This window comes from Scyliorhinus torazame, chromosome 7 (genome assembly GCF_047496885.1).
Source record: "Scyliorhinus torazame isolate Kashiwa2021f chromosome 7, sScyTor2.1, whole genome shotgun sequence".
Taxonomy (NCBI): Eukaryota; Metazoa; Chordata; class Chondrichthyes; order Carcharhiniformes; family Scyliorhinidae; genus Scyliorhinus; species Scyliorhinus torazame.
Genome location: NC_092713.1, coordinates 317086719 through 317112029, shown reverse-complemented (window position 1 = coordinate 317112029; position 25311 = coordinate 317086719). Strand labels below are relative to the sequence as shown.

Here is a 25311-nt window from a genome sequence, read left to right as displayed (position 1 = left end):
TTCAGCAAGTGTTGCCTAATTGCAGAATCACAGTCGGCATTTTGATCCAGCGATTCGCCGGAGCCTTTTCATCAGGATGAAAATCCCAGAAATGGCCAAACATTCTAAGCCCTGCCCCTGATAATGAGAAGTTTCATTTTCATGGGGGCGGTAATGGAGTTGGGCCGGGGTTTGTACATGCGCGGGTTACGGAGGTAGCTGATAACTTAAATATGCAGCTGCCTCCACTGAAATGTGAATTTGATAGGCTATGAGTGTGAAACTTGAAGGGTGCACATTGGAACAGGTGAGAACTAGTCTGAACGTAATGGGTTCATTTGGATAGCCAAGGTATCCCTTTGGAGAGGTATGGTACCCCTTTGAGATTTTTAAAAATGAACATGATTATGCATGTTTTGTGCATAAACTGATGGGAACTGTCCAGCTGTCAAGGAACAGTCAAATAAATGTCCAGCTATCAAAGAACTGTCAAATGAATACCCAGCTGTCAAAGAACTGTCAAAGCAGTCACTGAGCCATCAAATGATACTAGGTGCATAGGCATGGAGGGGGTGGTGTGTGGGGACATGTCTTGGTATTAGTTGGCATGAAGTTGGTATAGGGTCTTTCTAAGGCCATGGGGATGTGACAGGAATAGAGGGTAGAGAGTGGGTAGAGAACCCAGCAAGCCCTCTGTCGAGGTCTTGCAGCTTTTTATGAAATCTAGCTCAGAGTCTCCCAATAGTTTGGATGCTTTGCTGCCTTTCGTTCGTCCTGCATATTTCCACACAAAGACACTGCGGAGCTCCATGGCCACGAGGAGGGCACAGCAAGGCTGTAAAATCATATTGCTGATCAAAAAACTCGAATGCAAGAAGGGCACATTTTTCTTTCCTTAAGGGAGTGGGTGCTTTTGTGACGTTTGAGGGCTTTCGTTTTCAGCTTCATTGAGAAAGCTCTGAACTGGGGAGATAGGTTTCAAGTAGGAAGCTGCCCCTGGGTATGAAATGATGAGTGGGTGAGCTTGGAGAAGCTTTCTGCTGTTTTGAATTTCAAATTAAAAAATGTTCAGCAGCAACCTCTGGAAAAAAAGTGTCACAATTACAATGAAGCGAAGGTGGAGATTCGTGAAAATAGTGCAGCATTTACCTCGTAAAACTAAAAGAAGACAAATTCCTGAAAAGTGTTGGATTATAATTACAGTCATCAGTCAATTTTTGCAGGAGAAAAAAAAAACAAAATGAGGATCAATGAAATGTATAGAATTTTATCTTCTTGCCTTTGGCTAAATCTAGTGTCTGCACAGGCTTGTGTCAGGAATTAGAGCTACAAACTGAATGGGGTTCAACACGATTTACTTTTGCTGTGGGTCAAATCTTTGCAATTTTACTCCGAATGGAAATCAATTTGCTGCATTCCCCAGCGTGGCTGATTCTTCTCAGCTCCATACCCCTGGGTGCTAACGCTTAAAAATTCCATAATGGAATTGATCCTGGGAGCTTCAATTCGACTTCAGGAAGAGTGAAAACTTTAAGGAGGATCCTTCGTTTTTCAGACAATGGTATTTTAGCATTTGTACCACAATCTTGCATCAGGCTCCTTCCTCACTGAGGGGATGTTCCTGTGCACCTTCGAGTGACTCTGATTCAAAAACAGTGCTGTGCCGTGTTGCTAACTCAGGTTGGTTATACTCTTCAACATGTCCACGCCCACCTCAAACCATGATGTCTGACTCACTCCAGTCAAACAGCATGTTTACAGCAATCTGCTATCTAATAAACAGAAGCGTTCAAAGAAAATTGAAAAATAACTCCCACCTCCATACTCCCAGAACGCCTTGATCCACTGCAATTCGCATACCGCTGCAACCGGTCCACATCAGACACCATTTCCCTGGCCCTACACTCATTCCTGGAGCATCTCAACAACAAGGACTCCTACATTAGACTCCTATTTATTGACTACAGCTCCGCCTTCAACACCATAATCCCAGCCAAGCTCATATCAAAGCTCCCAAACCTAGGACTTGGCTCCCCACTCTGCAACTGGATCCTCGATTTTCTGACCAACAGACCACAATCAGTAAGAATGAACAACAACACCTCCTCCACAATAGTCCTCAACACCGGCGCCCCGCAAGGCTGCGTACTTAGCCCCCTACTCTACTCCCTGTACACACACGACTGCGTGGCAAAACTTGGTTCCAACTCCATCTACAAGTTTGCTGACGATACGACCATAGTGGGCCAGATCTCGAATAACAATGAGTCCGAATACAGGAGGGAGATAGAGAACCTAGTGGAGTGGTGTAGCGACAACAATCTCTCCCTCAATGCCAGCAAAACTAAAGAGCTGTTAATTGACTTCAGGAAGCAAAGTACTGTACACACCCCTGTCAGCATCAACGGGGCCGAGGTGGAGATGGTTAGCAGTTTCAAATTCCTAGGGGTGCACATCTCCAAAAATCTGTCCTGGTCCACCCACGTTGACGCTACCACCAAGAAAGCACAACAGCGCCTATACTTCCTCAGGAAACTAAGGAAATTCGGCATGTCCACATTGACTCTTACCAACTTTTACAGATGCACCATAGAAAGCATCCTATCAGGCTGCATCACAGCCTGGTATGGCAACTGCTCGGCCCAGGACCGCAAGAAACTTCAGAGAGTCGTGAACACTGCCCAGTCCATCACACAAACCTGCCTCCCATCCATTGACTCCATCTACACCTCCCGCTGCCTGGGGAAAGCGGGCAGTATAATCAAAGATCCCTCCCACCCGGCTTACTCACTCTTCCAACTTCTTCCATCGGGCAGGAGATACAGAAGTCTGAGAACACGCACGAACAGACTCAAAAACAGCTTCTTCCCCGCTGTTACCAGACTCCTAAATGACCCCCCAATGGACTGACCTCAATAACACTACACCCTGTATGCTTCATCCGATGCCGGTGCTTTTGTAGCTACATTGTATATGTTGTGTTGCCCTATTATGTCTTTTCTTTTATTCCCTTTTCTTCTCATGTACTTAACGATCTGTTGAGCTGCTCACAGAAAAATCCTTTTCACTGTACCTCGGTACACGTGACAATAAACAAATCCAATCCAATCCAATCCAATTTTTTGCAGCAAGTACTGACTTATCTCCTGGGCTGTTTTGCAACAATATCCAGAAGATTAATCTCCTTCAGACTCCAGGGCAACCCTAGAGAGTTCGCACCGTGGCATAATTTGAGGAGTTCCTGTGAAACCACTCAATGCCAAAGAACACAGCGTTGTTTGGGAGAATTTTGTTTCAAAATATAAATTTAGAGTACCCAATTCATTTTTTCCAATTAAGGGGCAATTTAGCGGGGCCAATCCACCTAGCCTGCACATTTTTGGGTTGTGGGGGCGAAACCCACCCAAACACGGGCAGAATGTGCAAACTCCACACGGACAGTGACTCAGAGCCGGGATTGAACCTGGGACCTCGGCACCATGAGGCAGCAGGGCTAACCCACTGCGCCACCGTGCTGCCCTTTTGTTTGGGAGAATTGGCATCCGACCTGCAGACGGGTTTCATGGTTGGTGCTCCAGCAGGTTTGAGTTCAAATAATAATAATCAGAATAATCTTTATTACTGGCACAGGTAGGTTTCCATTAACACAGCAATGAAGTTACTGTGAAAATCCCCCAGTCGCCACATTCCGGCACCTGTTCGGGTACACAGAGGGAGAATTCAGAATGTTCAACTCGCCTACAAGCACATCTTTCGGGATTTGTGGGAGGAAACCGGAGCGCCTGAAGGAAACCCACGCAGACACAGGGAGAACGTGCAGACTCGGCACAGGCAGTGAGCCAAGTCGGGAATCGAACCCGGGTCCCTGGTGCTGTGAAGCAACAGTGCTAACCACAGTACTACCCTCCCAGTCTTAATAATTGAAGCACTTCAGAATGTTCTCTGCAAATATCATTGGAGCAGTCCAACAAAGGGGGAGGGACTACAGAAAGAACTCCATTCAGGTGATGTAAAATTCACCCATCAGCACCGAAGACAGCAGTGAATAAAACATGCCCTCCCCATGACTTTCATTTCCCAATAAGCCTCTTATCTAGTCGGCTCTTCGCCTGCTGGGGTTCTAATGTGTATCAGTCACATTCTTGTTTGAAACAAAATAATATGGGAGTGTTTGTGCATAACTGGGAACACCCTGTACATCCCACATTCCCATTGATCCACATTTGGTGGCTATCCCTTCTGTTGCCTCAGCCCTAAGCTCCAGAATTCCTTTTCCACTGCTTTTCCCTCTCCTCCAGAAACATGTTCCTTGAAACCTGTCAAACCGCCCGTCAACCTGTCCAAATTCCTCCTTGCCTGGCTCTCTGCCAATCTTGTTTGATTACACTGCTGTGAAAAAACACTGGGATGTTTTACTACATTAACACTGCAATTTCCAACTAGTAGTTGTTCTAATTGACTCAAGCTGTCAAGCCAAAGTTTTACTCATTTTGCCAATGTTAAAAGAATGGCTGTTGACACAACAGGTGATGCCAGATGTTCAGCCAGCTGCTACTGGAACGGTTTTTGGTTCATCTGCAATCTGATTTGTTTATTCGAAAGGTTTGAATTGAATCTGACAATTAGTTGTTCACCGACTTTAAATTGGCTGCCTGCTCTCCTGGGCCTGGCTTGTAAGTTCAAATATCACAAAGTTGCTCATCCTCCAGAACTGTGAATCGTAGAATCATAGAGTCCCAGTATTCAAGAGAAAGAACAAAGAGCACAGGAACAGGCCGTTCGGCCCTCGAAGCCTCCGCCAATCACGTGCCTACCTAGACCAACCGCCCGTATCCTTCTATACCCCATCTGAGTAGTACTACTCAGTAGAGAAGATTTGTGGAGAGATCTGGGGCGAGATTCTCCAACCCCCCGCCGGGTCGGAGAATCGCCGGAGCTGGCGTGAATCCCGCCCCCGCCGGTTGCTGAAGTCTCCGGCACCGGATATTCGGCGGGGGCGGGAATCGCGCCGCGCCGGTTGGCGGGCCCCCCCGTGCGATTCTCCGGCCCGGATGGGCCGAAGTCCCGCCGCTAAAATGCCTGTCCCGCCGGCGTAGATTAAACCACCTACCTTACCAGCGGGACACGGCGGCGCGGGCGGGCTCCGGGGTCCTGGGGGAGGCGCGGGGCGATCTGGCCCCGGGGGGTGCCCCTACGGTGGCCTGGCCCGCGATCGGGGCCCACCGATCCGCGGGCGGGCCAGTGCCGTGGGGGCACTCTTTCCCTTCCGCCTTCGTCACGGTCTCCACCATGGCGGAGGCGGAAGAGACTCCCTCCACTGTGCATGCGCGGGAAGGCCGTCAGCGGCCGCTGACGCTCCCGCGCATGCGCCGCCCGGAGATGTCATTTCCGCGCCAGCTGGCGGGGCACCAAAGGCCTTTTCCGCCAGCTGGCGGGGCGGAAATTCGTCCGGCGCCGACCTAGCCCCTTAAGGTTGGGGCACGGCCCCCAAAGATGCGGAGCATTCCGCACCTTTGGGGCGGCGCGATGCCCGTCTGATTTGCGCCGATTTGGGCGCCAGTCGGTGGACATCGCGCCGTTTCCGGAGAATTTCGCCCCAGATCAGTCCATAATTGGGTCATTCAGGAGTCTGGTAACAGCGGGGAAGAAGCTGTTTTTGAGTCTGTTTGTGCGTGTTTTCAGACTTCTGTATCTCCTGCCCGATGGAAGAAGTTGGAAGAGTGAGTAAACTGGGTGGGATGGATCTTTGATTATGCTGCCCGCTTTCCCCAGGCAGCGGGAGGTCCAGACAGAGTCAATGGATGGGAGGCAGGTTCGTGTGATGGACTGGGTGGTGTTCACGACTCTCTGTAATTTCTTACAGTCTTGGGCTGAGCAGTTGCCGTACCAGACCAGATAGGATGCATCTGTAAAAATTGGTAACAGTCAATGTGGACATGCCAAATTTCCTTTGTTTCCTGAGGAAGTATAGGTGCTGTTGTGCTTTCCTGGTGGTAGCGTCGACGTGGGTGGACCAGGACAGATTGTTGGTGATGTGTACCCCTAGGAATTTGAAGCTGCTAACCATCTCCACCTTGGCCCTGTTCTTGCTGACAGGGGTGTGTAGAGTACTTTGCTTCCTGAAATCGATGACTAGCTCCTTAGTTTTGCTGACGTTGAGGGAGAGATTGTCATCATACCACTCCACTAGGTTCTCTATCTGCCTCCTGTATTCGGACTGGTCGTTGTTTGAGATCTGACCCACTACGGTCGAGTCATCAACAAACGTGTGGATGGAGTTGGAGCCAAATGTTGCCACGGAATCATGTGTGTATAGGGAGTGTAGTAGGGTGTGCAAGCCCATGTGGTCAGGCCCCACCCTCTCAATGCTAGTGCAAAATTCACCCCCTCCAAAATGTTTTTATCCGTGGGTGGATTGCGGTCTGGATCTCGCCCAATCACCCAACAGGAATTGCACTTGGTTTCCCGTTGGAGAGCACACTCAGGGCGCCTTTGGGAGAATTTGTCCACAATCTATTCTTCCACTGCAATGGGGCGGCTTATGTGGCCTGTTCCTTGAAGGCTATAAAGGTGCGTTGAAGTGGACTCGGCACCTCCCCGGAATATCAGGTGGCGCTGAAGGAAAATGAGAGGTTCGGCATCCAACGAGATCACTCTCCTCAGCTCAGCATCAATATAAAGGTGCTTTATAAATACTGGAGTGTGAATCTGTTCAGCACAATCATTTGACAATTTTGGCACATAAAATACTGTAAACAAACCTCTTTCATTCTGGTGAATGTTGACCAACATCCCAAAGTCACCTTTCATTTCTGGCACTTGCTTCAAAGTGGTTCATAAATTTCAGTGACAAGACTTTTGTACCATTATATTACAGGAAAATAAATAGACATCAAATCACCCTGAAAATACAGTGTTCAGCATTCCCTCTCCTTGCAGCCCACACACACTCCCCCACACAGACACACTCTCGCACACACACACTCTCCCACACATACCCACACACAGCCCCCCCCACACACTCACACACTCTCGCGCACACACACACACTCACACATACCGCCACACACACACCCTCCCACACACACACACACACACTCCCACACACACACTCCCACACACTGCCAGCCCCCCCACACACACGCTCCCCCACACACCCACTCTCCCACACACACACACACTCTCCCATACGCACACACTCACACACTCTACCACACACACACTCTCCCCCATCCACACACGCTCCCCCCCACACACACACACACTCTCCCACACATCCCCCCACACACTGCCAGCCCCCCCACACACACGCTCCCCCACACACCCACTCTCCCACACATACCCACACACAGCCCCCCCCCACACACTCACACACTCTCGCGCACACACACACACTCACACATACCGCCACACACACACCCTCCCACACACACACACACACACTCCCACACACACACTCCCACACACTGCCAGCCCCCCCACACACACGCTCCCCCACACACCCACTCTCCCACACACACACACACTCTCCCATACGCACACACTCACACACTCTACCACACACATACTCCCACACACTGCCAGCCCCCCCACACACACGCTCCCCCACACACCCACTCTCCCACACACACACACACTCTCCCATACGCACACACACACACACTCCCACACACATACTCCCACACACTGCCAGCCCCCCCACACACACGCTCCCCCACACACCCACTCTCCCACACATACCCACACACAGCCCCCCCCCACACACTCACACACTCTCGCGCACACACACACACTCACACATACCGCCACACACACACCCTCCCACACACACACACACACACTCCCACACACACACTCCCACACACTGCCAGCCCCCCCACACACACGCTCCCCCACACACCCACTCTCCCACACACACACACACTCTCCCATACGCACACACTCACACACTCTACCACACACACACTCTCCCCCATCCACACACGCTCCCCCCCACACACACACACACTCTCCCACACATCCCCCCACACACACACCACCACAGGTGGTTTACAAGGGTCTGGTTTAGCACACTGAGCTAAACAGCTGGCTTGTAATACAGAACAAGGCCAGCAGCGCGGGTTCAATTCCCGTACCGGCCTCCCCGAACAGTAGCCGGAATGTGGCGACTAGCGGCCCACACAAACTCACACACACCCATACAAACTCACACACACCCACACAAACTCACACACACCCACACAAACTCACACAAACCCACACAAACTCACACACACCCACACAAACTCACACACACCCACACAAACTCACACACACCCACACAAACTCACACAAACCCACACAAACTCACACACACCCACACAAACTCACACACACCCACACAAACTCACACACACCCACACAAACTCACACAAACCCACACAAACTCACACAAACCCACACAAACCCACAAAAACTCACACACACCCACACAAGCTCACACAAACCCACACAAACTCACACACACCCACACAAGCTCACACAAACTCACACAAACCCACACAAACTCACACACACCCACACAAACTCACACACACCCACACAAGCTCACACAAACTCACACACACCCACACAAACTCACACACACCCACACAAGCTCACACAAACTCACACACACCCACACAAGCTCACACAAACTCACACAAACCCACACAAACTCACACACTCACACACACCCACACAAACTCACACAAACTCACACAAACCCACACAAACTCACACAAACCCACACAAACTCACACACACCCACACAAGCTCACACAAACCCACACACACCCACACAAACTCACACACACCCACACAAGTTCACACAAACTCACACACACCCACACAAACTCACACAAACCCACACAAACTCACACACTCACACACACCCACACAAACTCACACAAACTCACACAAACCCACACAAACTCACACAAACCCACACAAACTCACACACACCCACACAAGCTCACACAAACCCACACAAACTCACACACACCCACACAAACTCACACACACTCACACACACCCACACAAACTCACACACACCCACACAAGCTCACACAAACTCACACACACCCACACAAGCTCACACAAACTCACACAAACCCACACAAACCCACACAAACTCACACACTCACACACACCCACACAAACTCACACAAACTCACACAAACCCACACAAACTCACACAAACCCACACAAACTCACACACACCCACACAAGCTCACACAAACCCACACAAACTCACACACACCCACACAAACTCACACACTCACACACACCCACACAAACTCACACAAACTCACACAAACCCACACAAACTCACACAAACCCACACAAACTCACACACACCCACACAAGCTCACACAAACCCACACAAACTCACACACACCCACACAAACTCACACACACTCACACACACCCACACAAACTCACACACACCCACACAAGCTCACACAAACTCACACACACCCACACAAGCTCACACAAACTCACACAAACCCACACAAACCCACACAAACTCACACAAACCCACACAAACTCACACAAACCCACACAAACTCACACACACCCACACAAACTCACACACACCCACACAAACTCACACACACCCACACAAGCTCACACAAACCCACACAAACTCACACAAACCCACACAAACTCACACACACCCACACAAACTCACACACACCCACACAAACTCACACACACCCACACAAGCTCACACAAACTCACACACACCCACACAAGCTCACACACACCCACACAAACTCACCCACACCCACACAAACTCACACACACCCGCACAAACTCACCCACACAAACGCAAACCGACACCCGCACAAACTCACCCACACCCACACAAACACACACAAACTCACACACACAAAAACTCACACACACCCACACAAACTCACACAAACTCACACACACCCACATAAACTCACACACACCCACACAAGCTCACACAAGCTCACACACACCCACACAAACTCACACACACCCGCACAAACTCACCCACACAAACGCAAACCGACACCCGCACAAACTCACCCACACCCACACAAACACACACAAACTCACACACACCCACACAAGCTCACACAAACTCACACACACCCACACAAGCTCACACAAACCCACACAAACTCACACACACCCACACACACTCACACACACCCACACAAACGCACACAAACTCACACACACCCACACAAACTCACACAAACTCACACACACCCACACACACTCACACACACCCACACAAACTCACACACACCCACACAAGCTCACACAAACCCACACACACCCACACAAACTCACACACACCCACACAAGCTCACACAAACTCACACACACCCACACAAGCTCACACAAACTCACACAAACCCACACAAACTCACACACTCACACACACCCACACAAACTCACACAAACTCACACAAACCCACACAAACTCACACAAACCCACACAAACTCACACACACCCACACAAGCTCACACAAACCCACACAAACTCACACACACCCACACAAACTCACACACACTCACACACACCCACACAAACTCACACACACCCACACAAGCTCACACAAACTCACACACACCCACACAAGCTCACACAAACTCACACAAACCCACACAAACCCACACAAACTCACACACTCACACACACCCACACAAACTCACACAAACTCACACAAACCCACACAAACTCACACAAACCCACACAAACTCACACACACCCACACAAGCTCACACAAACCCACACAAACTCACACAAACCCACACAAACTCACACACTCACACACACCCACACAAACTCACACAAACTCACACAAACCCACACAAACTCACACAAACCCACACAAACTCACACACACCCACACAAGCTCACACAAACCCACACAAACTCACACACACCCACACAAACTCACACACACTCACACACACCCACACAAACTCACACACACCCACACAAGCTCACACAAACTCACACACACCCACACAAGCTCACACAAACTCACACAAACCCACACAAACCCACACAAACTCACACAAACCCACACAAACTCACACAAACCCACACAAACTCACACACACCCACACAAACTCACACAAACCCACACAAACTCACACAAACCCACACAAACTCACACACACCCACACAAACTCACACACACCCACCCAAACTCACACACACCCACACAAGCTCACACAAACTCACACACACCCACACAAGCTCACACACACCCACACAAACTCACCCACACCCACACAAACTCACACACACCCGCACAAACTCACCCACACAAACGCAAACCGACACCCGCACAAACTCACCCACACAAACACACACAAACTCACACACACAAAAACTCACACACACCCACACAAACTCACACAAACTCACACACACCCACATAAACTCACACACACCCACACAAGCTCACACAAGCTCACACACACCCACACAAACTCACACACACCCGCACAAACTCACCCACACAAACGCAAACCGACACCCACACAAACTCACCCACACCCACACAAACACACACAAACTCACACACACCCACACAAGCTCACACAAACTCACACACACCCACACAAGCTCACACAAACCCACACAAACTCACACACACCCACACACACTCACACACACCCACACAAACGCACACAAACTCACACACACCCACACAAACTCACACAAACTCACACACACCCACACACACTCACACACACCCACACAAACTCACACACACCCACACAAGCTCACATAAACACACACACACAAACTCACCCCCCCACACAAACAAACTCACACAGCCACACACACAAACTCACAGACACCCACACAAACTCACACACACCCACACAAACTCACACACACAAAAAGTCACACGCACACAAACTCACACACACACAAACACACACACCCACACAAGCGCAAACCGACACCCGCACAAACTCACACACACCCACACAAACACACACAAACTCACACACACAAAAACTCACACACACACACACATACTCACACACACCCACACAAGCTCACACAAACCCACACAAACTCACACAAACCCACACACACCCACACAAACTCACACACACCCACACAAGCTCACACAAACTCACATAAACTCACACACACCCACACAAACTCACACAAGCCCACACACACCCACACAAACTCACACAAACTCACATAAACACACACACACAAACTCACCCCCCCACACAAACTCACACAAACTCACACAAACCCACACACACAAACTCACCCCCCCCACACAAACACACACAAACTCACACACACAAACTCACAGACACCCACACAAACGCAAACCGACACCCGCACAAACTCACACCTACACTCACACAAACTCACACACACCCACACAAACACACACACAAACTCACACACACAAAAACTCACACACACACACATACTCACACACGCCCACACAAACACACACACACACACACAAATGCACACCTACACCCACAAGCTCATACCCACACCAACCCACAAACTCACACCCACAAAAACTCACATGCGCACACACATTCACAAACTCACACACACCCACACAAACACACACACAGCCACACAAACTCACACCCACCCACACAAACTCACACCTACACCCACACAAACTCACACCCACACAAACTCACACACAGCCACACAAACACACACACCCACACAAACTCACACCTACACCCACACAAACTCACACCCACACAAACTCACACCCACCCACACCAACTCACACACAAACTCACACCCACCAACACAAACACACACAACCCACACAAACACACACAAACTCACCCACACCCACACAAACTCACACACACCCACACAAACTCACACACACAAAAAGTCACACACACCCACACAAACTCACACACACCCACACAAACTCACACCCACACAAACTCACAACCACAAACTCACACCCACAAAACCTCACATGCGCACACACATTCACAAACTCACCCACACCCACACAAACTCACACACACAAGTCACACACACAAACTCACACACACACACACACAAACACCCACACAAACGCAAACCTACACCCGCATAAACTCACACCTACACCCACAAGCTCATACCCACACCAACTCACAACCACAAACTCACACCCACAAAAACTCACATGCGCACACACATTCACAAACTCACACACACCCACACAAACTCACACACACACAAACTCACACACACACAAACTCACACACACAAACTCACACCCACACAAACACCCACACACCCACACAAACTTACACCCACCCACACAAACTCACACACACCCACACAAACTCACACACACACAAACTCACAAACACTCACCCCCCACACAAACACCCACACAAACTCACACACAAACTCACACATACCCACACAAACTCACACCTACACACACACTCAAACACTCAAACACACACAACACACACACAGACTCATGCACACACATTTCCCCTCGGGTCAGGCTGTGGTTCTTGCATGTACTCGTCACCGTGACAGATGTACATTTAATCCCCAGCTGCCACCTGCTGTTTCCACTGAGTTCCGATTTTTAAACCCTATCTGCGTGAGGTCTAAACTCAGCAGATTGAGAAGACTGGGTAAGAGGAGGTCTGAATTCAGCAGATTCTGTGGACAGTGTCCCAAGACACCTTTTAGAGAAGTTAGTCACCCTTTGGAAGAGATTATTTAAAAAAAAATTTAGAGTACCCAATTATTTTTTTCCAATTAAGGGGCAATTTAGCGTGGCCAATCCACCTACCCTGCACATCTTTGGGTTGTGGGTGTGAAACCCACGCAGACACGGGGAGAATGTGCAAACCCCGCACGGACAGTGACCCAGGGTCTGGATTCGAACCTGGGACCTCAGTGCTGTGAGGCATTGGAAGTGATAACTAACCCTTTGTGTGGCACGGTGGCACAATGGTTAGCACTGCCGCCTCACAGTTCCAGGGTCCCATGTTTGATTCCGGCCCTGGGTCACTGTCCGTGTGGAGTTTTCACATTCTCCCCGTGTCTCTGTGGGTTTCAGCCCCACACGCCAAAGATGTGCAGGGTAGGAGGATTGGCCACGCTAAATTGCCCCCTAATTGGAGAAAAAAAATAATTGGGTATTCTAAATTTGTAAAAAAAAGATAGGAAAATCCCAGCTATTGGAATTGTCCAGCTGTCAAGGAACTGTTCAGCTGTCCAGGATATGTCCAAGGATACTTGGTCAGTTGGCATGGATGGCATAGGGGCAAAAGATGGTGTCTCTGCCACACAACCCAAGGATGTGCAGGGTAGGTGGATTGGCCACGCTAAATCATCCCTTAATTGGAAAATAAAATAAAATTAGTGTGGTAAAACATTCAGTTTTGACTTTTCAAAGCAAAAATCAAAGTGCTCCTTGTTCCTGTGCACTTCCCACATTTTAATTCAACCATTACCCTTAACCCCTTTGCCCCATCTCCTCCTATACCCAGAGGCTGCATGGTGTGTAGCTGTTGCACGTTTCCATATCGTGGTGTTATTTACTTCAAACACTGCCTTCAGCTATCCCTGTGTGAGCGCTTACATTGGAAATACTACATGAAGTCATGCAGCAATGATGTGTTTTCCACCTGCTTTGTGTGAGTTGGGACCATCGACTGTTTATTTAATTCAGGCTTTTGTTTCCTGTCTGGTCGTTGGAAGGAAGGTAAATCAGACACAATGAACAATTGTTACTTCCTGTGATTGGCTGGCCTGAACTCTGCCACAACACAGCAGCCAGGACCATCCACTCCGTTTAATTGATGGCTTGCATCCTCATCTTGTACCTCCATTTTAATCAGCTGCATCTTGGATTGGCTCGTCACCAGACCTGACCTAATGGTGGTTTAATACCAAGGGCCTGAAGCCTTCGGCATGTCCGTTTCTTTTTGTGGTTCATTGGCTGCGAAGTGTCTTGGAGCAACCTGAGGTCATGAAAGTTGCTACATAAATGCAATAATCCCCTTCCATGCGCACCTCTTGAATAAGAAACTCACAATTCTTGTGGAGATCTGAAATGAAAGGAAAAGTGATTAAAATACTCAACAGGTTTGGCACCATCTGTGCAGAGAGGGAAACTGGATTAACCGGCTGGATTACGTGCCACAGCCGGAGATGCTTTCGAGTGGGTGGCACACAAAACAGGGTTAATGGGGGTGGGGGTTGGGCTTGCATTAATATAGTGCTTTACACAGCCACTGGACATGTCAATGTGCTTTCCAGCCAATGGAATGCTTTTGAAATGCAGTCAGTGTTGTAAAGTAGGTGGGCAGCACGATGGCGCAGTGGGTTAGCACTGCTGCCTCACGGCGCCGAGGTCCCAGGTTCGATCCCGGCTCTGAGTCACTGTCCGTGTAGCGTTTACACATTCTCCCCGTGTTTGCGTGGGTTTCGCCCCCACAACCCAAAAGATGTGCAGGGTAGGTGGATTGGCCACACTAAATTGCCCCTTAATTGGAAAAAATGAATTGGGTACTCTAAATTTTTTTAAAAAGTGTTGTAAAGTAGGAAATGCGGCAGCTAATTTGATCACAGGAAGGTCTTACCACAAACGGTGTGATAATGGCCCGAGCACCTGTTTTTGTGATGGTGCCTGACGGATAAGTCTTCGCAAGAAGTAGGGCAGCACGGTAGCACAAGTGGATAGCACTGTGGCTTCACAGCGCCAGGGTCCCAGGTTCGATTCCCCGCTGGGTCACTGTCTGTGCGGAGTCTGCACGTTCTCCCTGTGTCTGCGTGGGTTTCCTCCGGGTGCTCCGGTTTCCTCCCACAGTCCAAAGACGTGCAGGTTATGTGGATTGACCATGATAAATTGCCCCTTAGTGACCAAAAAGGTTAGGAGGGCTTAATGGGTTACGGGGACAGGGTGAAAGTGAGGGCTTAAGTGGGTCGTGCAGACTCGATGGGCCAAATGGCCTCCTTCTGGACTGTATGTTCTATGCTAAGAGCGCCTCTGCTTCTCCTCACGATATTGTCATAGGGTCTTTCTCATTTGCCTGAGCAGGACGGTGGGGTCCAGATGAACATCTCTTTTGAAAACGAATGGGAAGGTTTTCTGCAGGCGAAAGGCATTTGATGACAAACGACAAACATTAGTTTCTGGGGGTTATCATTGAGCAGAACCTGAACTGGACGAACCACATAAACACTGTGGTTACGAGAGCAGGTCAGAGGCTGGGAATTCTGGGAATCCTGCGGCGCGTAACTCACCTCCTGACTCCCCAAAGCCTGTCCACAATCTGCAAGGCACAAGCCGGGAGCGTGACGGAATACTCTCCCCTTGCCTGGATGGGTCCAGCTCAGGGAATGGCATAGCGGTATTGTCACTGGCCAAGTAATCCAGTAGCCCTGGGTCAAAATCCCCCCCAAGACAGCTGGGAAAATATGAATTCAATAAAAATCTGCTTGAGTGACACCTCATCCACCAACATTCCTCTTCCGAGTGCAACAACCACCAAAACTCCTGAGACAGCACCTTCCAAACCAACAGCCAGCGAATGGCAGACATATAGAACAGTGCAGCACAGAACAGGCCCTTCGGCCCTCGATGTTGTGCCGAGCATTGTCCGAAACCAAGATCGAGCTATCCCACTCCCTGTCATTCTGGCGTGCTCCATGTGCCTATCCAATAACCGCTTGAAAGTTCCTAAAGTGTCCAACTCCACTATCACAGCAGGCAGTCCATTCCACACCCTAACCACTCTCTGAGTAAAGAACCTACCTCGGACATCCCTCCTATATCTCCCACCCTGAATCTTATAGTTATGCCCCCTTGTAACAGCTACATCCACCCGAGGAAATAGTCTCTGAACGTCCACTCTATCTATCCCCCTCATTATCTTATAAACCTCTATTAAGTCGCCTCTCATCCTCCTCTGCTCCAAAGAGAAAAGCCCTAGCTCCCTCAACCTTTCCTCATAAGACCTATCCTGCAATCCAGACAGCATCCTGGTAAATTTCCTTTGCACCCTTTCCAATGCTTCCACATCCTTCCCATAGTGAGGTGACCAGAACTGCACACAATACTCTGATGTGTTGGGTGCTCTGGATCCGTGGAACACATACAGGTCACCAACACTTAAAATAGTGCAACGCTATTTTATTAAGTTAGAAACTGTTGAACATACTTTCACTGTGGGTTAACACGATGTTAGATTAAACTAAAGACCTATGCCTGTCCGAACCAGTCTATGCACTCAGCACATGGTGAGGATCTGTGCTGTAAGCTCTGTCCTTGTAAGAGGCTGCATCCGGAATGAGCGGGAACTCTGATGCCCCCTGTCTTTATAGTGAGTGTGCTCTCACTGGTGATTGGCTGCGGTGTTGTGTGTGTTGATTGGTCCCGCTGTGTGCCCATCAGTGTGTGTGGATCTGCACCATGATATACTGGTGTATATCATGACCCCATGACATCCCCCCTTTTGTAAAAGAATGTATGTGTGTGGCAATAAATAATGTATGGTGAGAATGTTCCTAACTACGTGTGGGGTGCGAAGACATATTTACAGGACTACGTACATGAGAACTAAGCTATTTACATGGGAAGGTGTTGTGCGTGTTGATTGGTCCCACTGTGTGCCCATCAGTGTGTGTGTATCTGCACCATGGTATACTGGTGTATATCATGAAATGCTCCAAATGTGGTCTCAGCATAACCCCGCGGCTCTTAAACTCAATCCCCTTGTTAATGAACGCGAACGCACTATAGGCCTCCTTCACGGCTCTATCCACTTGAGTGGCAACCTTCAGAGATCTGTGGACACACCACTGTAATATCCCGCCTGTGGGGAGGGGATGCTTGTCTTCCTCGTGCTCCTTGCAGGGTACGCGCTCCCCCACTGGGGCTGGGGTACCTCAATTACCCAATGTACATAAGGTCAGCCAGTAAGGCACCTATCAGGGAGGAATAGGGCAGCACGGTAGCACAGTGGTTAGCACTGTGGCTTCAGGGTCCCAGGTTCGACTCCCGGCTTGGGTCACTGTCTGTGCGGAGTCTGCACGTTTTCCCCGTGTCTGTGGGGTTTCCTCCGGGTGCTCCGGTTTCCTCCCACAAATCCAGAAAGACGAGCTGTTAGGTGAATTGGAAATTCTGAATTCTCCCTCTGTGTACCCGAACAGGCGCCGGAATGTGGCAACTAGGGGCTTTTCACAGTAACTTCATTGCAGTGTAAGCCTACTTGTGACAATAAAGATTATTCTTATATTATGTACTGTTTGTCGATAAAACATTGTTTTTACTTTTACTCGGTTTGGACTTCCCCGTCCTTATTAAAGCCACCACCTGGAGGTTCCCCTCCAAGTCACTCACCATCCGGACTTGAAAGTATATCACCCTTCGTTCACTGTCGTTGGGTCAAAATCTTAAACTCCCTCTCTAACAGCACTGTGGGTGTACCTACACCACTTGGACTGCAGCGGTTCAAGAAGGCAGCTCACCACCATCCCCGTAAGGGCAATTGGGAATGGGCAGTAAATGCTGGCCTAGCCAGTGATTAAATGAGTTGGTGATAATACAAGTAAAGAAACAAAAGATGAGTCCAGAGGAGGTGTAAATGTCAACGCCAGAATCACCACCAGAAGTTGCTGTCTGAAAAAATGATTAAGACCTGAAATTGTTGAACTATTGAGATTGGATATGTCTCATTAAAAAAATGAGCTATTGTTCCTGAAGATCTTATTGGGTTTAATTGAGGAAATATTGTTGGCTGACTCTCCAGTACAGCACTTGGGGACACCACCACTTTTTACATGAGACATTAAACAAAGGTCCTGTCTGCTTGTTCAGGTGGGCCTAATAAATACCATGGCAGTATTTGTTATTTGATAAAGAGTATTGAGCCCTTCTGATCTCCCTGGCTGAGGTTTACTCTTCAACAAGCATCATTCAGGCAGATTGGTCATTTATGCATTTACTCTTTCTGTGATTTTGTAGAGTTGTGTTTGTCCACAAAACACTCACAAATCCAGTTCAAAATGAATTCATTAGCTGTAAAACATGTTGGAACATCCTGGGAACATGACGAGTGCTGTGTAAAATCAAGGTCTTTTGTTGTTTTTACTGCTTTTAGAAGTAGCAAATGTACCTCCAACAATAGTGCCTACAAAACTGCATTTATTTCACACTCCATTGTGGGTATTCCTGCCTCGCTGATGTTGCCGACATTCTATTTTCATCCCATTAGTACAAATGGAGTCAGGACGGGGCCCCAGCAGAAACAGCCGCAGGTCAGGATAGTTCTGCAATCTTCACTCTTTCGAAGAGCTGACCAGTTGAAGATGGTGGAATGGCCTCTTTGTGCTGTACACACAGCACGGGCACAGAATTTACATTCGCAAGCACCTATCGATTTGAAACCACGAGCCAACATAGCTTCAGCAAAGGCTGCGAAAGACGGGTTGAAATCCACTCTCAAGTCATTTAATCCACTGTTGCTTTTTCCCATTGATGGAGTTTATATAAATGAGTGGGAAGAAAAAGCTGTTTGTTAAAGCATCTCAGTTTCCCAAGACTGCACGCAGTTTTCTAAATATTGGCACATTTGGATTATCAGTGTCTACACACACAATAACAAATGAAGGGGGTTTCCCCATTTGTCTTTAAATATGCGTGATTTAAGTATCCCATTGTGTCACTTAGGTTTACAAGTCAGTACTTAATCCTGCTGAAAATCAATTGAAATGGAAATTCAATAGTTTTCCTTGATGACACGGTATTCCAGAAAGAAAGTGAGTTAAAGGTGCGCCTTAGGTTGTTTTTATATAAATAAATAAATATATCTTCATTCAATTCTTCCACTGTGCTTTAGAGTTGACAGAAATTCAACACCTTTGTGAAGTATTTTAGGCATGAACATGAGGGGAGTATTTTTGCCTCAAGTCCTGAAATTTCTCCAGGGACAAGGGCTGGTTTTAACATGTAGACATAATAGTTTTTGTTGTTGCTTGTTCGCTGCCAGTGAAGATACATCTTCAGACTTGTTCATTGCTTCGTTTACAGCCCCACTGTGTACATGATGCAGTTCTGTAAAGGAGGTGTTACAATTGCAGCGAGGGGCTCATTTTGGCAGACATTGCGTGTGTTTCAGGCTAGACTGAAGATTGGCTTTGGGAGGAGAGGGGAAGGGGTTTGGGACATCACAGCTCAGCCTGATCTTTGCCTTTATCTGATGCCCATGCAAAACAAAGATTTGGAGCAGAGAATGCTGGCTGTTTTCTCCCCCCCCCTCCCCCCACCTCACCCCCAGCCCCAGCCCCTTACTCAGCACACAGGATCAACCGCAGCAACATCATTCACATCAACTCATTGATAGATCATGGAACAGCGAGGCTGTCAGGCACATTCCTCAAGCCTCCTTATCCCCAGTGTCCTGGTGAATATTTATTCCTTAATCAACATCACAAAAGCATCTTTGCTGGAGTTCTCCAGCCAATCACTGGTGACAGGATTCTCTGGCACCGGTTTCCCGGCTGCATGGGGTGGATTAAATGGAAAAACCCATTAACAGGCAGCGGGAGACGAGAATCCTGCCTCTGGCCAAATTCTCCATCCTCACTAGCAGCGGTAGCATAGCGGACTCGCAATGGAGAATACCGGCCGTTATCTGGTCACATTGCAGGTCGCGGGGGTTGCTGTTCGCTAATCGATTGTCGCATTTCCTGCAACAATGACTAAACTTCAAAAAATACTTCATTCGCTGTAACGCGCTTTGAGACGTTTGATGGTTATTAAAAGAATGACGATATAATGCATGACTTTTCCTACCAATGACCCACTGCGGAAAGATAAGAAAGTGGTCCCTTTTACTACTTGGGGTTATCTTGCTCCGACCTTCTTCCTCCAGCGCCCACACACATCAACCTCAACACAGCCGCTTCCAAAATCAGCTCAATGATCAACAGCATTATCAATGTCACATACTTGATTGGGGAATGGATTTTGGAGGCTGCACCTACCCCATTCTATACAAAGTGCACTCTTGTAGAGCACTCTACACCATAGGGAATGTTGTGGAATATTACGTACATTGCACATTTGCTTTTTAATTGACAGGTTGTTGGTAAAATCATATTAGTGGCTACTTCAGTCTCAGTCGAGGCAATGAAGATTTACCATCCCATGACCTAAACTTCTGTTAAGGTTTTGGGCACAATGTACCAGCCGCATTGCGCCTGAATGGTGGCGCAGCACAGCCGGTAGATGCCGGGGCATCCCTCTTCCGGGACCTCCCCAGCTCGTGAGATCGAACGGGAACTCGCAAGAGGTTGTGATCTGAATTTCGCCCCTTGTGGGCAGGATCAGTATTTGGAAAATCTGCATGTTAGCTTGAGACAGCGAGTCTCAGGTCGCCTTGGAGACCGCAGGGGAGCACCGTTATGTGCTGGTCCCCACAAACAGGGGCCAGACGGAATGGCACTTGGGGGGATCGGAGGCCTCCATGTGGTTGTCCTCTGGGTACATGCTTTATACAGTGAATGGTCGAACCTTCAAGAGTATTGACAGTCAGAGAGATCTAGGTGTACAGGTCCACAGGTCACTGAAAGGGGCAACACAGGTGGAGAAGGTAGTCAAGAAGGCATACGGCATGCTTGCCTTCATTGGCCGGGGCATTGAGTATAAAAATTGGCAAGTCATGTTGCAGCTGCATAAAACCTTAGTTTGGCCACACTTGGAGTATAGTGTTCAATTCTCATCGCCACACTACCAGAAGGATGTGGAGGCTTTAGAGAGGGTTCAGAAGAGATTTACCAGGATGTTGCCTGGTATGGAGGGCATTAGCTATGAGGAGAGGTTGAATAAACTTGGTTTGTTCTCACTGGAACGAAGGAGGTTGAGGGGTGACCTGATAGAGGTCTACAAAATTCTGAGGGGCATAGACAGAGTGGATAGTCAGAGGCTTTTCACCAGGGTAGAGGGGTTAATTATGAGGGGGCATAGGTTTAAGGTGCAAAGGGCAAGGTTTAGAGTAGATGTACGAGGTAAGTTTTTTACACAGAGGGTAGTGGGTGCCTGGAACTCGCTGCCGGAGGAGGTGGTGGAAGCAGCGACGATAGTGACATTTAAGGGGCATCTTGACAAATACATGAATAGGATGGGAATAGAAGGATACGGACCCAGGAAGTGTAGAAGATTGTAGTTTAGTCGGTCAGCAATGCTCTCAGTTGGAGGGCCGAAGGACCTGTTCCTGTGCTGTACTTTTCTTTGTTCTTTGTGCTGATGCCACTTTGGTGCCAGTCTGGCAATGCGAACATGCCCAGGTGGTACTGCCAGATGGCAGGGGAACTGCAGGGGGTCGCACCGGGGGACATGAGAGACCGGGCACCACTTAAAAATGGCGTGCTGTTCTTCTCCTGCACTGCGCGGTTCTGGTGATTGCAACACCTCAGTACAGGAAACAGGACTAAGTGCGGCCTTGGGAGGGTGTTCCGGCTGAGGCCTCAGATTGCAACATAGGCCCGTTGGATAGTATGGTGTTTCTTGGGGTTGCCAGCACCTGGAAACACTCGGCTAAGCGAGCTCGACATGGGACTCCGTTGCAATTTGGTTCGATCACACCCTTTATCTCTCATTTTATTTTAACAGCCTTGGGTAGTTAGTCTGGGGATATTCTCAGCAGTAAGTTTATCACACAGAATAGTTATTGTTTTGACAACACAGCAACATTAATCCAAGGTCACTGGCAATGCTCTCGGGTGGAGGTAAAAGATCCTAAGGCATTATTTGAAAGAAGGGCAGGAGATTTTTCCCCAGTGTCCTGGCCAATGTTCATCCCTCAATCAGCGTCGCTAAAAACTGACTATCGGATGATTATCCAATTGCTGCTTCTGGGATTTACCAGGATAGCTGAAATCCAGGGATCAATTACTTTTGAAGTGCAATCATTGCACGGTGGCACAGTGGTTAGCACCAGGGACCTGGGTTCCATTCCGGCCTCAGGTGACCGTCTGTGTGGAGTCTGCGTGGGTTTCCTCCGGGTGCTCCGGTTTCCTCCCACAGTCCAAAGATGGGCAGGCTAGGTGGATTGGCCGTGCGAAATTGCCCGGAAGTGTCCAAAAGGTTAGGTGGGGTTACTGCGTTGCGGGATAGGGTGGTGGCGTGGGTCAAAGTGGGGTTATCTTTCCAAAGGCTGGTGCAGACTTGATGGGTCGAATGGCCTCCTGCACTGTCAGGGGCCTATGATTCTATGACTTCTTTTATTCGTTCATGGGATGTGGGCATCGCAGGCTGTGCCAGCATTTATTGCCCAATGCTCATTGCCCTTGAGGGGGCAATTACGAGTCAACCACATTGATGTGGGTCTGGAGTCACATGTCGGCAAGACTGGGTAAGGACGGCAGATTTCCTTCCCGAAAGGTCATTCGTGAACCAAGTGAGTCTTTACGACAATCCACAATGGTTTCATGGTCACCATTAGGCTTTTAATTCCAGGAGCGAAATTCTCCTACCCACCCCGCCACATTTCTGCCCCGACCGGCCGGCGGGAGTCTCCGTAACACCGGCCGGTCAATGGGGTTTCCCACTGTGGGGCAGCCCCACGCCGTCGGGAAACCCCCGGGCGCCGGCAAAACGGAGACTCCCGCCGGCGGAGAATGACGCCCAAGATTTTTATTGCATTCAAATTTCACCATCTGCAGAGGTGGGATTTGAACCTGTGTCCCCAGAGCGTTACTCTGGTCTTTGGTTTACTAGCCCTGAGACAATACTACTCTGCCACTGCATCCCCATTGTCAAGATGGGGACAGAAGGAGGCTGCTCGGCCCATCGAGTCGAGACCAGCTCTTTGTAGAGCAATCCAGTCCCGTCCCCCCGCTGTATCGCTCTAGCCCCACAAGATAAATTCCTTCAAGTGCCCATCCGATTTCCTTTTGAAATCATTCATTGGGCTGGATTCTTCCGCCCTGCCCGCCCCAAGAACGCCACGGACGAGACGAGGACAACGGAGAAATCCATTGACCTCGGGCGGGATTCTCTGGTTGCCGGCCGGACGTGGACGGACAATCCTGCCCATTGTCTCTGCTTCCACCATCACTGTAGACAGCAGGTTCAAGGTTATTACCACTCACCACGGTTAAAAAGAAGTTTCCCCTCACATTTTCCCTTCATCTCTTGACCGAAACCTTAAATCTGGGCCTCCTTACTCACTGTACCATCAACTAATAGGATTTGCTTTTCCTTGTTTAACCTATCTAAATCTGCCATAATCTTGTTGGGCAGCACGGTAGCATAGTGGTTAGCACAATTGCTTCACAGCTCCAGGGTCCCAGGTTCGATTCCCCGCTGGGTCACTGTCTGTGCGGAGTCTGCACATCCTCCCCGTGTCTGCGTGGGTTTCCTCCGGGTGCTCCGGTTTCCTCCGACAGTCCAATGATGTGCAGGTTAGGTGGATTGGCCATGCTAAATTGCCCATAGTGTCCAAAATTGCCCATAGTGTTGGGTGGGGTTACTGGGTTATGGGGATAGGGTGGAGGTGTGGACCTTGGGTAGGGTGCTCTTTCCAAGAGCCGGTGTAGACTCGATGGGCCGAATGGCCTCTTTCTGCACTGTAAATTCTGTGAAATTTATGAAATCCTTTGCTCCAAGGAGAACTGACCCAGGCTTCTCCATGTCGCTAAAATCTCTCATTCCTGGAACCAATTTGATCCATAGTCCCAGTGCCCTCTCAAAGATCCTCATATCCTTCTCCTGAAGTGCGATGAACAGAACTGGATGCAATACTCTAGGGGCAGTTGAACTACAATTTATAAGTGTTCGCCATGACTCCCCTGTTGTGATGTTGGAAATGTAGCAGCCAATTTGTGACAAGCAATCAGCAATGAAACAACGAATAGACCGAGTGATTTTCCTGTTGGTGCTTGGGGATAAGTGTTGGACAGGAAATCCAAAGAAGAAGTCTTCTTAATAATAATAATCTTTATTGTCACAAGTAGGCTTACATTCACACTGTAATGAAGTTACTGCGAAAATCCCCTCGTCGCCACATTCCGGCACCTGTTCGGGTACACAGAGGGAGAATTCAGAATGTCCAAATCACTTTTTATGTCCAGTTGGGAGGGCAGACAAGGGCTTGGTTTAATAGGCAAATAATATTGGTCAGGATTACGTGCTCAACTCCCTCGTTGGAAGTTCAACGAGTGGCTACCCACAGCTGACTCTCCTGCACAAAATAACACAGCAAGAAACTCCGTACAGAGCCGGGTATCGCACCTCGGTCTGCCCTGGGCGTGTCTGCCTCTGCTGCCCACCGAAT

At 49.0% G+C, this 25311-nt stretch overlaps 1 protein-coding gene and 1 long non-coding RNA gene across 12 annotated transcripts in view; one reads left to right on the top strand and one right to left on the bottom strand.

Moving 5' to 3' along the window:
• The window catches only part of LOC140427207 (protocadherin-1-like), a 577095-nt gene that overhangs the window by 215946 nt on the left and 335838 nt on the right, over positions 1 to 25311 (top strand). The gene's annotated exons all lie outside the window — the stretch shown is intronic.
• The window catches only part of LOC140427210 (uncharacterized), a 51823-nt gene continuing 41266 nt past the window's right edge, over positions 14755 to 25311 (bottom strand). Inside the window, exon 2 of the long non-coding RNA XR_011948408.1 lies at positions 14755 to 15078. This is a non-coding gene — a long non-coding RNA (uncharacterized lncRNA). The remainder of the gene's footprint in view (positions 15079 to 25311) is intronic.